General features: G+C 40.7%; 3 pseudogenes; all 3 read right to left on the bottom strand.

Annotated features, from left to right (window-relative positions):
- Positions 1–3,934: 3,934 nt before the first annotated feature.
- LOC149156850 (protein CIA1 pseudogene) lies at positions 3,935–4,668 on the bottom strand (annotated as a pseudogene).
- Positions 4,669–9,198: 4,530 nt separating this feature from the next.
- On the bottom strand, positions 9,199–9,932 carry LOC149156849 (protein CIA1 pseudogene; annotated as a pseudogene).
- A 4,530-nt stretch (positions 9,933–14,462) lies between these two features.
- Positions 14,463–15,077, bottom strand: LOC149156848 (protein CIA1 pseudogene; annotated as a pseudogene).
- Positions 15,078–15,289: the final 212 nt, after the last annotated feature.

The following is a 15,289-nucleotide window of genomic DNA, read 5'->3' as shown; positions in this document are numbered from 1 at the left end:
CAATGTAATGGAAAGACCCCCCAAAATGTGGCCGCGGAGTGCGAGAGTCAAGGGTAGTCTACCCTAAAATATTGTAATTTAATATAGAATGTGTCAGGCTACCCATGGTCTGCGACCATGGGAATGTATAAATTGAGTGAGGCTCTAAGGGTAGAAGTCAGTCTTTTGCTAGTTTTGATCTTAAGTGTTATGGGTTTTTGAATGCAATACTCGCTTTGAGTCTGTAAGTCTGAGTCTTGGGTCATAGTAGTAGAGAGAGGCTCTGGAGCTATGTGCGCAGAGGCCTAATAGAGTCCGCAGCTGTGTGCGTGAACCCCTGTAGTTGAGTGCGCAAGGTGGAGTTGGATTGTAACGGAACAGAATTTAATAGAAGATAAGTTGATTCTAAAATTTTGTGCATCTGCTTATAGATCTGTGTGTTTACACTTCTATTATATTCTTATGCATCTCTTTACAGTTTATGGCTGCGCGCACTTGTTATGAATGTTGAATGATTGAAAAGATTCCTAGGCTCACAAAACTAAATCAGAACTATAATAATAACATAAGTTAGGGTAAAGGATCAAGACAACACCTTTTCGCGCTCTGTACATAGGCTATGCAAAGATCAGATAGCTGCGCGGGACAGTGCAAGTGTGCAAGATCTATTCGTGAACCTTTCCAAACCTCATTAAGATACCCCTAGGGTGTGGAAACTTGGTTCCAGCACCCTCCCATACTACCTCGAGTGAGACTTGAGTCCGTGCTCTGTGGACTTTTGCCGAAAGGGATGGTAGTGCGGGATTTGTTTGGTTAAATCACTTCTGAACGTGGGTCAAGCCCCAATAAGCCAACAAATGGCTCCATTGTTAGGACCGAGATCTGCCTAAGGGATGTATGATGTCGGAACATTGGAACCCCACAAAGAGGGAAATTAAAGAGTGGTTGGATCAGAAGCTTCACGAGTTCATGGTACAAGAAAACAAAACTCTATAGATATCCAAGAAGAGGTGGTTGGATCACTATGTATATATGGAAATCCATGAGATCTTCTTCGCGACCTTCTCTTCAGAGCTATATGATTGGAATGTGAGGTTAGCCGACAACTAGGGAAGGTACAGGCTTGATCAACTGATAGTGTGGACTCCGAAGTTAGTGTGTAGACTAGAGGCATTAGAAGATAAGATCGCGTGGGCTATGCACCATTGGCTCGATCATATAATAGGAGGGTTTATCATGGAGTTCGCGATAGACACAACTGTGAGCTACAACAAAGAAGAACAACATTTTCTCACAAGACCGCGAGGTAGGTACATCAAATCCCTGAATACTTGGATTAAGATGTTGTTATGTGAGAAGCAGGTTATGAGAATACATTAACGATTGGAACGACGCAGAGCGGAAAGATCTACAAGGGGCTGAAAGGGTTAGGAAATAGTCCTTTAATTTCACCTTCACGAGAGAGCAAAGAAGAGCGCACTCAGGTTTCTCTGAGAAGTGCAGTCAGTTTGATAAGGCAGCGTATTCCGCAGTTAACGCCTCCACTTATGCCTTGACCCACTTCACCTACTTCAACCGCATCGTCAACCACCCCACCTCCACCCAACCCACAATTCAGCATGGCGAGCACGATCAAGCTACCTGTATTTAGAGGAGTAGGGAATGAGGATCCAGATTAGTTTTGGTGCATAGTAAGAGTAGTGTGGGAAGCACACGGGGTTACAAATGACAACATTAAGAAAGCCACATTGGTTAGCACACTACAGGATTGCACACTGACATGGTATATAGAGCACTTGAATGATCACCCAAATTTAGGAATAATGGAGATCGAGAATGCGTTGAACAAAGAGTTTAGCTAGCTGTAGTCAAAGACACAGTCAATCACTGGGTTTAAAGAGATCATGATGCTAATATGACGCTGACGGATGCGCAACACCGTGCGTGGTTTGTGGCATCTTTGACACCACACATGAGGACAAAGCTGTCATAGTAGAAGCTTTCAACCTAGGCTGAAGCATTGGAAATGGTGATGAGGTTGCATGAAACCCCGATACAGGATCCTGGGTTGGGAGTCCAATAGATCCATGCGCAACTACAAAACCTATGCTTGGAGATGCAGAGTTTGAAGCAGGATAGGGTGCCTTGGCTAGGAGCACATGAAGAAGTGTGGTGCCTAAAATGTAAAAGCCAGGGCCACGATAAGGATCACTATCCAGTATTCACGAACTATTTAGCAGGAGGGGGACCAATGCCATTGAGACCAAAGGCACAGGTAGGGCCAAGTGTGGCACCCGTGCTCTGGTGCGTGATCTATCAGGTGGGAGGAAAGCACACAATGGACATGTTATCACAAAATCGTGGTACTAAGGGCTGCTACTTAGCAAGATCTCATGCAACTATTTCAAACCAGGCTTTTAACTAAGGCTTAGCCTCCTTAGTCTGAGAGGGCTCTCTCACAGATTTTTGATATGCATTAAGGGCAAGAAAAGATGGCTAACTCTTTAAACAGTAAATGAAACTTAAGCTGGTTGGAACAACAAAATTAGGCTTCTCCCATTGGGCTCATGGAGTCATACACTTCTGCAGCAAACAAGTGGCTACTCAATCATGGAAACCAAGGCATATAATGTCTAAATGCTCAAAACATTTACCAAGAAGAACCTCAACTCAAAAAACATACACAGGAAGTCTGAGCACTAGGTGAATTCAGAGTGATTGCATGTTTAGTGAACTGTAAAACAAGATGAATAAAACCAAACCACATATACTCTGAGCATTTGAGACACAAGATGAATCTTGGGAAGAAAAAGTACTCTTTCTATTACTGTCAAAGTTTTTTACATAAGCCAATATGAAAACTCTGTTTTTATAAAAATCTCCAACCCCTATTACATCAGAGTTTTCACTATATATACGAAAACCAAAACTAAAACTACCTTGAGTCTCCTCCTCAAGCATGAGGGGAGAGCTCGATGCTCTAACATTAACTAACCTTATCTATTTTTAAACAAACTTATTAAATACATAAGGTATTATGTTGTAAATACATAGAGTCCTAATTACATTGAAATTTTAACTCTATCTCCTCGTATGCATGATTCTTCTTGGATCCTTGACAGCTGTACATTTTCTGTTGTGGCTGAGATATGTTGGAGGAACATTCACTGAACAAGCTGACCTCGGGTGCTAGCTGTGTAGATGGCTCATTAATTAGTAAAGATGAGTATCCTATTTTCACGGTCCCTGTCTTCCATTCTCCGAAAATGTAGCAGGCATGTTCCCAAATCTTTAATAACTCAAAGTATGGAACGCTGCTACCAAACACCATGTCTCCAGATGAGCTGTAGGCTGTATTGATGTACAGGTGTCTCTCTTCTAACATTCCCGGTCAAACTGTTTATTCTGCATTGAAAACATCACCTACAGCAGTTTCGTAGCGCGCTACAAAACTGCTATGTGATTTAAAAAAAAACACAGTCTTCCTCTAAATTCCTCACAAGATTGAATAGCTGCTGTTTTCTAGGCTTCACGGTTCACCATTTGAAGGATACTGCCATCGTAGACAAACCCACTGGTTGCAGCTGTTGCTATTGGTCATTATGGAAAAATTACCCTGTTGGTGGCTTCCTTTAGATTCTTGTCAAAATATGGGTATGGATTTGGATCACAGTATGCTGGAAGCTTTTCAAACTTCAAGAGAAGATGACGGAAACGTGATTCAAACCACCCTCTCCAACTCTGAAAATCATCTTCATCTGAAGCTGTAACATGGATTTGAATGAAAAAATCATAACTAGAGCAGAAAGGAAACCGTTCAAAGAGTACATTCCAGTCACCACTATTTGGCAAGGTGCTCCAATTTAACTTCATTTTCATTATTGCATCCCAGTCACATGAAAATTCTGACTTGAGTCTTTATAGGGTGCTTTTTGTAACATTGTAACTGCAGCAACTAAGAATCATCAGTGCTCTCACTAAAGAGCCTGATACAATCATCGGATGCTCCACTAGCAATAAGACCGCTCCTTGACCAGTGAACTGAGAATATTGTTCGATCATGATATCCAGAAATGGTACAAAGATGTTTCCAGGGCCCACCATTTCCACTTCTCTCCGCTGGGTTTATGCTTGTATCCCAAACCATCAACGTTAAGTCATCGCTGCAGGAGACCATTCTGTCTCCGGAAGAATTAAAAGATACCGCCCACACTGTTGATGTATGGCCACTGACAGAATTTCCCAATGTTTGCATGCATGCCCAGTCATCACCATCTCCATCCTCTGCCCAAACCTTGATAGAATTATCATAACTAGCAGAGACCAAAATGTCACGATTAGGGTGCCACTGGACCATCTTGACATCCTGTGTATGACCTTGCAGTACTGAAACACACTCAAACTCATTCCCTGGTTGAACATCCCAAATCCAGACAGACTTATCACGACCACATGTGGCAAGTAGCATACCAGACGCGCTCCAAGAAACACTTTTGACTTCATTCTCATGGCCCTCTAAGGAGGCAATGCATTCAAATTCACCACCAACATTTTCCAGATTGCAGTAGTTGCATCAAAACTTGCTGGTGCAGTTTTCTGGGCACGGTCCAAACGAATGTGGCCCCTGCCTTGTTTTTTTTTATTTTTGCAATGTATATTGCACATTTCTGCCAATCCCGTTTTCCCCATGCATACTTTCTGTCAACAATATCAATCTCCTCTGATTCTGAAATGAATTTAGCATTTCTCATATTGCCATGCACTGTGTTATGCGAACCAGGGTGATCGATCAGAAGTCGGCAAAATTAGCCACAAGAATGACATCTTGTCTCACAATAATGTACAGCAACTTCATAGTTGTATGAACATGGGGTCCTTCATGGCTCCTCTTGAATGCTGGTACCGGGACACAACAATCCTTTCGTAGACTGTCCTGCTCTGATACATGCTCATACTCGAAAAATCCTCTGCGCCCTTGGAATTTCCTTGTTTGGCGAACTAACTCCGTAAAAATCTCACATATTCCAGGCAACCCGCATTTTTCAGGGTAAACGTGCTCATTCCACCAAGCATCAATTTCGCCCTCTGTCCCCAATATAACAGGCATTCAATCATGAAGCCACGCCAACGCCTTAGAGGAACGTGTAGTCAAAATAGTAAATGTAAAGAATATTCCTCCTTCAGAAACTTGCCATGTGTCATAAAGAGCTGCAGGTAGGCAAAGAAAAGCTACGAGGGATGAAACTTCATGAGGCTCAGCAAGACGCTTTAAAGGAGTACGATCAAGTAACACAAACTCTTTGTCTTCCAAGAGCTTCTCCACGAGTGATGTCTTGGTATGCCATGGTGCCACACAGTTAACACGTATGTTGTCACTTGTCCACTCACATGCAAGATTTTTTGTGAGTTGGCTCATTGCTCCTTTGCTGGCTGCATATATGGTACCAGAGAATAGCTACAACACCAACAACCGATGAAATGAAAACAATGCTTCCCCTTTTTTGATGCTTTTAGTAGAGGATGTGACAGCTGAGATATATGATAAGCTGATTCAAAGTTGGTAGACATAAGAAATGAGAAATCCTCATATTTGTACCGACATTATTAATCAACATATTGAGTTTCCCATTGCAAAACGAAAAACATCTTTCAATCAGCTCCTCTTGTGCTGAACGAGATGATAAAACACAGACTGTACCATCAAACTGCAGCCCAGATTCCTTCCACTGAGTCAAACATTCATTAAAATCCTTCTCTGTACGCGAACATGTCATTAACAGTGGAAATCCTTTGTTCATTTATCTTGAAAATGTATATAGAATGGTTGCTTCTTCGCTCCATCCTTTTTCCACTCGTAAAACCCTTCAACTGACACAAGGCAATGATAACTTGGAATAACAGAAGCCTTCTCATAACCGATTCTGATCGAGCATTGATTTCAAAAAGGACCACAGTTTTGAGACTTGAGTATGAAACAGAGTTTTGATGGACCTTCGTTGGTGATCATGAGAACCTGCCACAACAGCTGTGAGCGCAAAGCAAAATTACCACTGGAATGTTCCCCTTCAATGGAGTACAAGCCCACATATAACAGCTTGACAAACCTCGTTTCCTGCAGTGTTTCCATCAATTCACTTTAAATATCTGTCATTTCCCAATTTCGCAGCGCAGCCAGTGCAAGGTCAGTGTTTTCGCTACGAAATCACTAAAACAGATGGCGCTGCGAAACTGCTAACGGATTTATGCGCTGCGAAAACACCCTGACTTTAAGCTAGGCTAAATTTTTTTTTGGCAACAGACTTTTCAGTGATAACAGCGGCTCCACTTGGGATAGTGTTCCCTTGTGGTGCACTAAGAACATGCAGCTCCAGTGCCTTATCCATTTGTGACAAACAGAAATTTGCTTGACAAGCATGACTGTAGGAGAAAGAAAACTACATCTACTAAAAAAAAAAACATGCTCAGTTAACCTTGAGCTTATTTGCATTTACCTCTACCTACCTACCCTAACCATTTCAACTTCCTTCTGCTCAATCAATATGAAATTTCCAATGTAGCCAATCCTCTGTTTTATCTGATACTTGGTTCCTTTGACTGCATCGGAAATCAGAGCCAATATGATAGTATGATGACCGTTGCCACTGAATTTGTCTCTGATCTTTATAGGAAAACTGAAAAACTTGAGAGTAAAACTCTTCCATGTAATCAGCTACACGATCCCAGAATACATGATCAGCTTGATTTTTCTTGTAACTTTCTGGCTGTGCAAACTGACCTTCAACAGCAGTGTGCATTTCCTCAAGTGTAAAAGAGAAAGGAAACAAGACTCTCTCCTTATGTTCTTCCATAGAGAGCTGCTGAAAATAATGATCATGGTTATGAAAACTATATGCCTGAATTTGTCCTTCTAAACCTTCAATTTCTTTTTCAAGGTCCTCAGCAAATTCATCAAAAAATCTCATCCTATCTTCTGTCTTGCAGTCAAGGGATTTTAGATATGAGGACAAAGACAAAGAAAAATTTTCAACTGTTTCTCCATTACTACGATCATTATTCCATTGTTTAAAACTTTCAACTGAGGGAGAGTCTACCACCACCTCTGACCTATCTATCCATTCCTCCAAAAACATAAGCCATAAGTCTTGAAATGACTTAACGGATTTGATAGGAAAACTTTCAATCCATTGTTTGCATTTCCCTTGAAGTGAATCATAGAATAACATAATGCAAACATCCTCATGTTTAACTCTAAGAAGCTCAGTAAAATGACAAAATTCTGTTATATGCTTCAAGGTTAAACTCAAATCTTCTCCGTTGAATTTTGGACCATTCCTTAGAAAATATGCATCCTTGGGAAAATGATTTGGGAAACCATGAATTCCTGAAAAATCTATGCATGCATACCTTGAAGTAAGAATGGTAGCATCTGGGTCCTTCATACCTCCAGTGGAATCACCATGAATGTATGACTTTCGAATTCTTCAACAATGGAGTCGCCAAGGTAGTTTTGCAGCCTCGAAAATCATTTTGAACTCCTGCTACCTTCAAAAATTCAATTTTCAAACTTCGGGAATAATTAATCATCAGGCTCCCGGCAGACGCACCAAAATGTTATCACAAAATCGTGGTACTAAGGGCTGCTACTTAGCAAGATCTCATGCAACTATTTCAAACCAGGCTTTTAACTAAGGCTTAGCCTCCTTAGTCTGAGAGGGCTCTCTCACAGATTTTTGATATGCATTAAGGGCAAGAAAAGATGGCTAACTCTTTAAACAGTAAATGAAACTTAAGCTGGTTGGAACAACAAAATTAGGCTTCTCCCATTGGGCTCATGGAGTCATACACTTCTGCAGCAAACAAGTGGCTACTCAATCATGGAAACCAAGGCATATAATGTCTAAATGCTCAAAACATTTACCAAGAAGAACCTCAACTCAAAAAACATACACAGGAAGTCTGAGCACTAGGTGAATTCAGAGTGATTGCATGTTTAGTGAACTGTAAAACAAGATGAATAAAACCAAACCACATATACTCTGAGCATTTGAGACACAAGATGAATCTTGGGAAGAAAAAGTACTCTTTCTATTACTGTCAAAGTTTTTTACATAAGCCAATATGAAAACTCTGTTTTTATAAAAATCTCCAACCCCTATTACATCAGAGTTTTCACTATATATAGGAAAACCAAAACTAAAACTACCTTGAGTCTCCTCCTCAAGCATGAGGGGAGAGCTCGATGCTCTAACATTAACTAACCTTATCTATTTTTAAACAAACTTATTAAATACATAAGGTATTATGCTGTAAATACATAGAGTCCTAATTACATTGAAATTTTAACTCTATCTCCTCGTATGCATGATTCTTCTTGGATCCTTGACAGCTGTACATTTTCTGTTGTGGCTGAGATATGTTGGAGGAACATTCACTGAACAAGCTGACCTCGGGTGCTAGCTGTGTAGATGGCTCATTAATTAGTAAAGATGAGTATCCTATTTTCACGGTCCCTGTCTTCCATTCTCCGAAAATGTAGCAGGCATGTTCCCAAATCTTTAATAACTCAAAGTATGGAACGCTGCTACCAAACACCATGTCTCCAGATGAGCTGTAGGCTGTATTGATGTACAGGTGTCTCTCTTCTAACATTCCCGGTCAAACTGTTTATTCTGCATTGAAAACATCACCTACAGCAGTTTCGTAGCGCGCTACGAAACTGCTGTGTGATTTAAAAAAAAACACAGTCTTCCTCTAAATTCCTCACAAGATTGAATAGCTGCTGTTTGCTAGGCTTCACGGTTCACCATTTGAAGGATACTGCCATCGTAGACAAACCCACTGGTTGCAGCTGTTGCTATTGGTCATTATGGAAAAATTACCCTGTTGGTGGCTTCCTTTAGATTCTTGTCAAAATATGGGTATGGATTTGGATCACAGTATGCTGGAAGCTTTTCAAACTTCAAGAGAAGATGACGGAAACGTGATTCAAACCACCCTCTCCAACTCTGAAAATCATCTTCATCTGAAGCTGTAACATGGATTTGAATGAAAAAATCATAACTAGAGCAGAAAGGAAACCGTTCAAAGAGTACATTCCAGTCACCACTATTTGGCAAGGTGCTCCAATTTAACTTCATTTTCATTATTGCATCCCAGTCACATGAAAATTCTGACTTGAGTCTTTATAGGGTGCTTTTTGTAACATTGTAACTGCAGCAACTAAGAATCATCAGTGCTCTCACTAAAGAGCCTGATACAATCATCGGATGCTCCACTAGCAATAAGACCGCTCCTTGACCAGTGAACTGAGAATATTGTTCGATCATGATATCCAGAAATGGTACAAAGATGTTTCCAGGGCCCACCATTTCCACTTCTCTCCGCTGGGTTTATGCTTGTATCCCAAACCATCAACGTTAAGTCATCGCTGCAGGAGACCATTCTGTCTCCGGAAGAATTAAAAGATACCGCCCACACTGTTGATGTATGGCCACTGACAGAATTTCCCAATGTTTGCATGCATGCCCAGTCATCACCATCTCCATCCTCTGCCCAAACCTTGATAGAATTATCATAACTAGCAGAGACCAAAATGTCACGATTAGGGTGCCACTGGACCATCTTGACATCCTGTGTATGACCTTGCAGTACTGAAACACACTCAAACTCATTCCCTGGTTGAACATCCCAAATCCAGACAGACTTATCACGACCACATGTGGCACGTAGCATACCAGACGCGCTCCAAGAAACACTTTTGACTTCATTCTCATGGCCCTCTAAGGAGGCAATGCATTCAAATTCACCACCAACATTTTCCAGATTGCAGTAGTTGCATCAAAACTTGCTGGTGCAGTTTTCTGGGCACGGTCCAAACGAATGTGGCCCCTGCCTTGTTTTTTTTTATTTTTGCAATGTATATTGCACATTTCTGCCAATCCCGTTTTCCCCATGCATACTTTCTGTCAACAATATCAATCTCCTCTGATTCTGAAATGAATTTAGCATTTCTCATATTGCCATGCACTGTGTTATGCGAACCAGGGTGATCGATCAGAAGTCGGCAAAATTAGCCACAAGAATGACATCTTGTCTCACAATAATGTACAGCAACTTCATAGTTGTATGAACATGGGGTCCTTCATGGCTCCTCTTGAATGCTGGTACCGGGACACAACAATCCTTTCGTAGACTGTCCTGCTCTGATACATGCTCATACTCGAAAAATCCTCTGCGCCCTTGGAATTTCCTTGTTTGGCGAACTAACTCCGTAAAAATCTCACATATTCCAGGCAACCCGCATTTTTCAGGGTAAACGTGCTCATTCCACCAAGCATCAATTTCGCCCTCTGTCCCCAATATAACAGGCATTCAATCATGAAGCCACGCCAACGCCTTAGAGGAACGTGTAGTCAAAATAGTAAATGTAAAGAATATTCCTCCTTCAGAAACTTGCCATGTGTCATAAAGAGCTGCAGGTAGGCAAAGAAAAGCTACGAGGGATGAAACTTCATGAGGCTCAGCAAGACGCTTTAAAGGAGTACGATCAAGTAACACAAACTCTTTGTCTTCCAAGAGCTTCTCCACGAGTGATGTCTTGGTATGCCATGGTGCCACACAGTTAACACGTATGTTGTCACTTGTCCACTCACATGCAAGATTTTTTGTGAGTTGGCTCATTGCTCCTTTGCTGGCTGCATATATGGTACCAGAGAATAGCTACAACACCAACAACCGATGAAATGAAAACAATGCTTCCCCTTTTTTGATGCTTTTAGTAGAGGATGTGACAGCTGAGATATATGATAAGCTGATTCAAAGTTGGTAGACATAAGAAATGAGAAATCCTCATATTTGTACCGACATTATTAATCAACATATTGAGTTTCCCATTGCAAAACGAAAAACATCTTTCAATCAGCTCCTCTTGTGCTGAACGAGATGATAAAACACAGACTGTACCATCAAACTGCAGCCCAGATTCCTTCCACTGAGTCAAACATTCATTAAAATCCTTCTCTGTACGCGAACATGTCATTAACAGTGGAAATCCTTTGTTCATTTATCTTGAAAATGTATATAGAATGGTTGCTTCTTCGCTCCATCCTTTTTCCACTCGTAAAACCCTTCAACTGACACAAGGCAATGATAACTTGGAATAACAGAAGCCTTCTCATAACCGATTCTGATCGAGCATTGATTTCAAAAAGGACCACAGTTTTGAGACTTGAGTATGAAACAGAGTTTTGATGGACCTTCGTTGGTGATCATGAGAACCTGCCACAACAGCTGTGAGCGCAAAGCAAAATTACCACTGGAATGTTCCCCTTCAATGGAGTACAAGCCCACATATAACAGCTTGACAAACCTCGTTTCCTGCAGTGTTTCCATCAATTCACTTTAAATATCTGTCATTTCCCAATTTCGCAGCGCAGCCAGTGCAAGGTCAGTGTTTTCGCTACGAAATCACTAAAACAGATGGCGCTGCGAAACTGCTAACGGATTTATGCGCTGCGAAAACACCCTGACTTTAAGCTAGGCTAAATTTTTTTTTGGCAACAGACTTTTCAGTGATAACAGCGGCTCCACTTGGGATAGTGTTCCCTTGTGGTGCACTAAGAACATGCAGCTCCAGTGCCTTATCCATTTGTGACAAACAGAAATTTGCTTGACAAGCATGACTGTAGGAGAAAGAAAACTACATCTACTAAAAAAAAAAACATGCTCAGTTAACCTTGAGCTTATTTGCATTTACCTCTACCTACCTACCCTAACCATTTCAACTTCCTTCTGCTCAATCAATATGAAATTTCCAATGTAGCCAATCCTCTGTTTTATCTGATACTTGGTTCCTTTGACTGCATCGGAAATCAGAGCCAATATGATAGTATGATGACCGTTGCCACTGAATTTGTCTCTGATCTTTATAGGAAAACTGAAAAACTTGAGAGTAAAACTCTTCCATGTAATCAGCTACACGATCCCAGAATACATGATCAGCTTGATTTTTCTTGTAACTTTCTGGCTGTGCAAACTGACCTTCAACAGCAGTGTGCATTTCCTCAAGTGTAAAAGAGAAAGGAAACAAGACTCTCTCCTTATGTTCTTCCATAGAGAGCTGCTGAAAATAATGATCATGGTTATGAAAACTATATGCCTGAATTTGTCCTTCTAAACCTTCAATTTCTTTTTCAAGGTCCTCAGCAAATTCATCAAAAAATCTCATCCTATCTTCTGTCTTGCAGTCAAGGGATTTTAGATATGAGGACAAAGACAAAGAAAAATTTTCAACTGTTTCTCCATTACTACGATCATTATTCCATTGTTTAAAACTTTCAACTGAGGGAGAGTCTACCACCACCTCTGACCTATCTATCCATTCCTCCAAAAACATAAGCCATAAGTCTTGAAATGACTTAACGGATTTGATAGGAAAACTTTCAATCCATTGTTTGCATTTCCCTTGAAGTGAATCATAGAATAACATAATGCAAACATCCTCATGTTTAACTCTAAGAAGCTCAGTAAAATGACAAAATTCTGTTATATGCTTCAAGGTTAAACTCAAATCTTCTCCGTTGAATTTTGGACCATTCCTTAGAAAATATGCATCCTTGGGAAAATGATTTGGGAAACCATGAATTCCTGAAAAATCTATGCATGCATACCTTGAAGTAAGAATGGTAGCATCTGGGTCCTTCATACCTCCAGTGGAATCACCATGAATGTATGACTTTCGAATTCTTCAACAATGGAGTCGCCAAGGTAGTTTTGCAGCCTCGAAAATCATTTTGAACTCCTGCTACCTTCAAAAATTCAATTTTCAAACTTCGGGAATAATTAATCATCAGGCTCCCGGCAGACGCACCAAAATGTTATCACAAAATCGTGGTACTAAGGGCTGCTACTTAGCAAGATCTCATGCAACTATTTCAAACCAGGCTTTTAACTAAGGCTTAGCCTCCTTAGTCTGAGAGGGCTCTCTCACAGATTTTTGATATGCATTAAGGGCAAGAAAAGATGGCTAACTCTTTAAACAGTAAATGAAACTTAAGCTGGTTGGAACAACAAAATTAGGCTTCTCCCATTGGGCTCATGGAGTCATACACTTCTGCAGCAAACAAGTGGCTACTCAATCATGGAAACCAAGGCATATAATGTCTAAATGCTCAAAACATTTACCAAGAAGAACCTCAACTCAAAAAACATACACAGGAAGTCTGAGCACTAGGTGAATTCAGAGTGATTGCATGTTTAGTGAACTGTAAAACAAGATGAATAAAACCAAACCACATATACTCTGAGCATTTGAGACACAAGATGAATCTTGGGAAGAAAAAGTACTCTTTCTATTACTGTCAAAGTTTTTTACATAAGCCAATATGAAAACTCTGTTTTTATAAAAATCTCCAACCCCTATTACATCAGAGTTTTCACTATATATACGAAAACCAAAACTAAAACTACCTTGAGTCTCCTCCTCAAGCATGAGGGGAGAGCTCGATGCTCTAACATTAACTAACCTTATCTATTTTTAAACAAACTTATTAAATACATAAGGTATTATGCTGTAAATACATAGAGTCCTAATTACATTGAAATTTTAACTCTATCTCCTCGTATGCATGATTCTTCTTGGATCCTTGACAGCTGTACATTTTCTGTTGTGGCTGAGATATGTTGGAGGAACATTCACTGAACAAGCTGACCTCGGGTGCTAGCTGTGTAGATGGCTCATTAATTAGTAAAGATGAGTATCCTATTTTCACGGTCCCTGTCTTCCATTCTCCGAAAATGTAGCAGGCATGTTCCCAAATCTTTAATAACTCAAAGTATGGAACGCTGCTACCAAACACCATGTCTCCAGATGAGCTGTAGGCTGTATTGATGTACAGGTGTCTCTCTTCTAACATTCCCGGTCAAACTGTTTATTCTGCATTGAAAACATCACCTACAGCAGTTTCGTAGCGCGCTACAAAACTGCTGTGTGATTTAAAAAAAAACACAGTCTTCCTCTAAATTCCTCACAAGATTGAATAGCTGCTGTTTGCTAGGCTTCACGGTTCACCATTTGAAGGATACTGCCATCGTAGACAAACCCACTGGTTGCAGCTGTTGCTATTGGTCATTATGGAAAAATTACCCTGTTGGTGGCTTCCTTTAGATTCTTGTCAAAATATGGGTATGGATTTGGATCACAGTATGCTGGAAGCTTTTCAAACTTCAAGAGAAGATGACGGAAACGTGATTCAAACCACCCTCTCCAACTCTGAAAATCATCTTCATCTGAAGCTGTAACATGGATTTGAATGAAAAAATCATAACTAGAGCAGAAAGGAAACCGTTCAAAGAGTACATTCCAGTCACCACTATTTGGCAAGGTGCTCCAATTTAACTTCATTTTCATTATTGCATCCCAGTCACATGAAAATTCTGACTTGAGTCTTTATAGGGTGCTTTTTGTAACATTGTAACTGCAGCAACTAAGAATCATCAGTGCTCTCACTAAAGAGCCTGATACAATCATCGGATGCTCCACTAGCAATAAGACCGCTCCTTGACCAGTGAACTGAGAATATTGTTCGATCATGATATCCAGAAATGGTACAAAGATGTTTCCAGGGCCCACCATTTCCACTTCTCTCCGCTGGGTTTATGCTTGTATCCCAAACCATCAACGTTAAGTCATCGCTGCAGGAGACCATTCTGTCTCCGGAAGAATTAAAAGATACCGCCCACACTGTTGATGTATGGCCACTGACAGAATTTCCCAATGTTTGCATGCATGCCCAGTCATCACCATCTCCATCCTCTGCCCAAACCTTGATAGAATTATCATAACTAGCAGAGACCAAAATGTCACGATTAGGGTGCCACTGGACCATCTTGACATCCTGTGTATGACCTTGCAGTACTGAAACACACTCAAACTCATTCCCTGGTTGAACATCCCAAATCCAGACAGACTTATCACGACCACATGTGGCAAGTAGCATACCAGACGCGCTCCAAGAAACACTTTTGACTTCATTCTCATGGCCCTCTAAGGAGGCAATGCATTCAAATTCACCACCAACATTTTCCAGATTGCAGTAGTTGCATCAAAACTTGCTGGTGCAGTTTTCTGGGCACGGTCCAAACGAATGTGGCCCCTGCCTTGTTTTTTTTTATTTTTGCAATGTATATTGCACATTTCTGCCAATCCCGTTTTCCCCATGCATACTTTCTGTCAACAATATCAATCTCCTCTGATTCTGAAATGAATTTAGCATTTCTCATATTGCCATGCACTGTGTTATGCGAACCAGGG

The sequence above is a fragment of the Pinus tabuliformis genome, chromosome 9 (assembly GCF_031772625.1).
Source record: "Pinus tabuliformis cultivar Carrire ecotype Pingquan chromosome 9, CPIR1, whole genome shotgun sequence".
NCBI classification, from domain to species: Eukaryota; Viridiplantae; Streptophyta; class Pinopsida; order Pinales; family Pinaceae; genus Pinus; species Pinus tabuliformis.
This window is presented reverse-complemented; position numbering and strand designations above follow the sequence as displayed.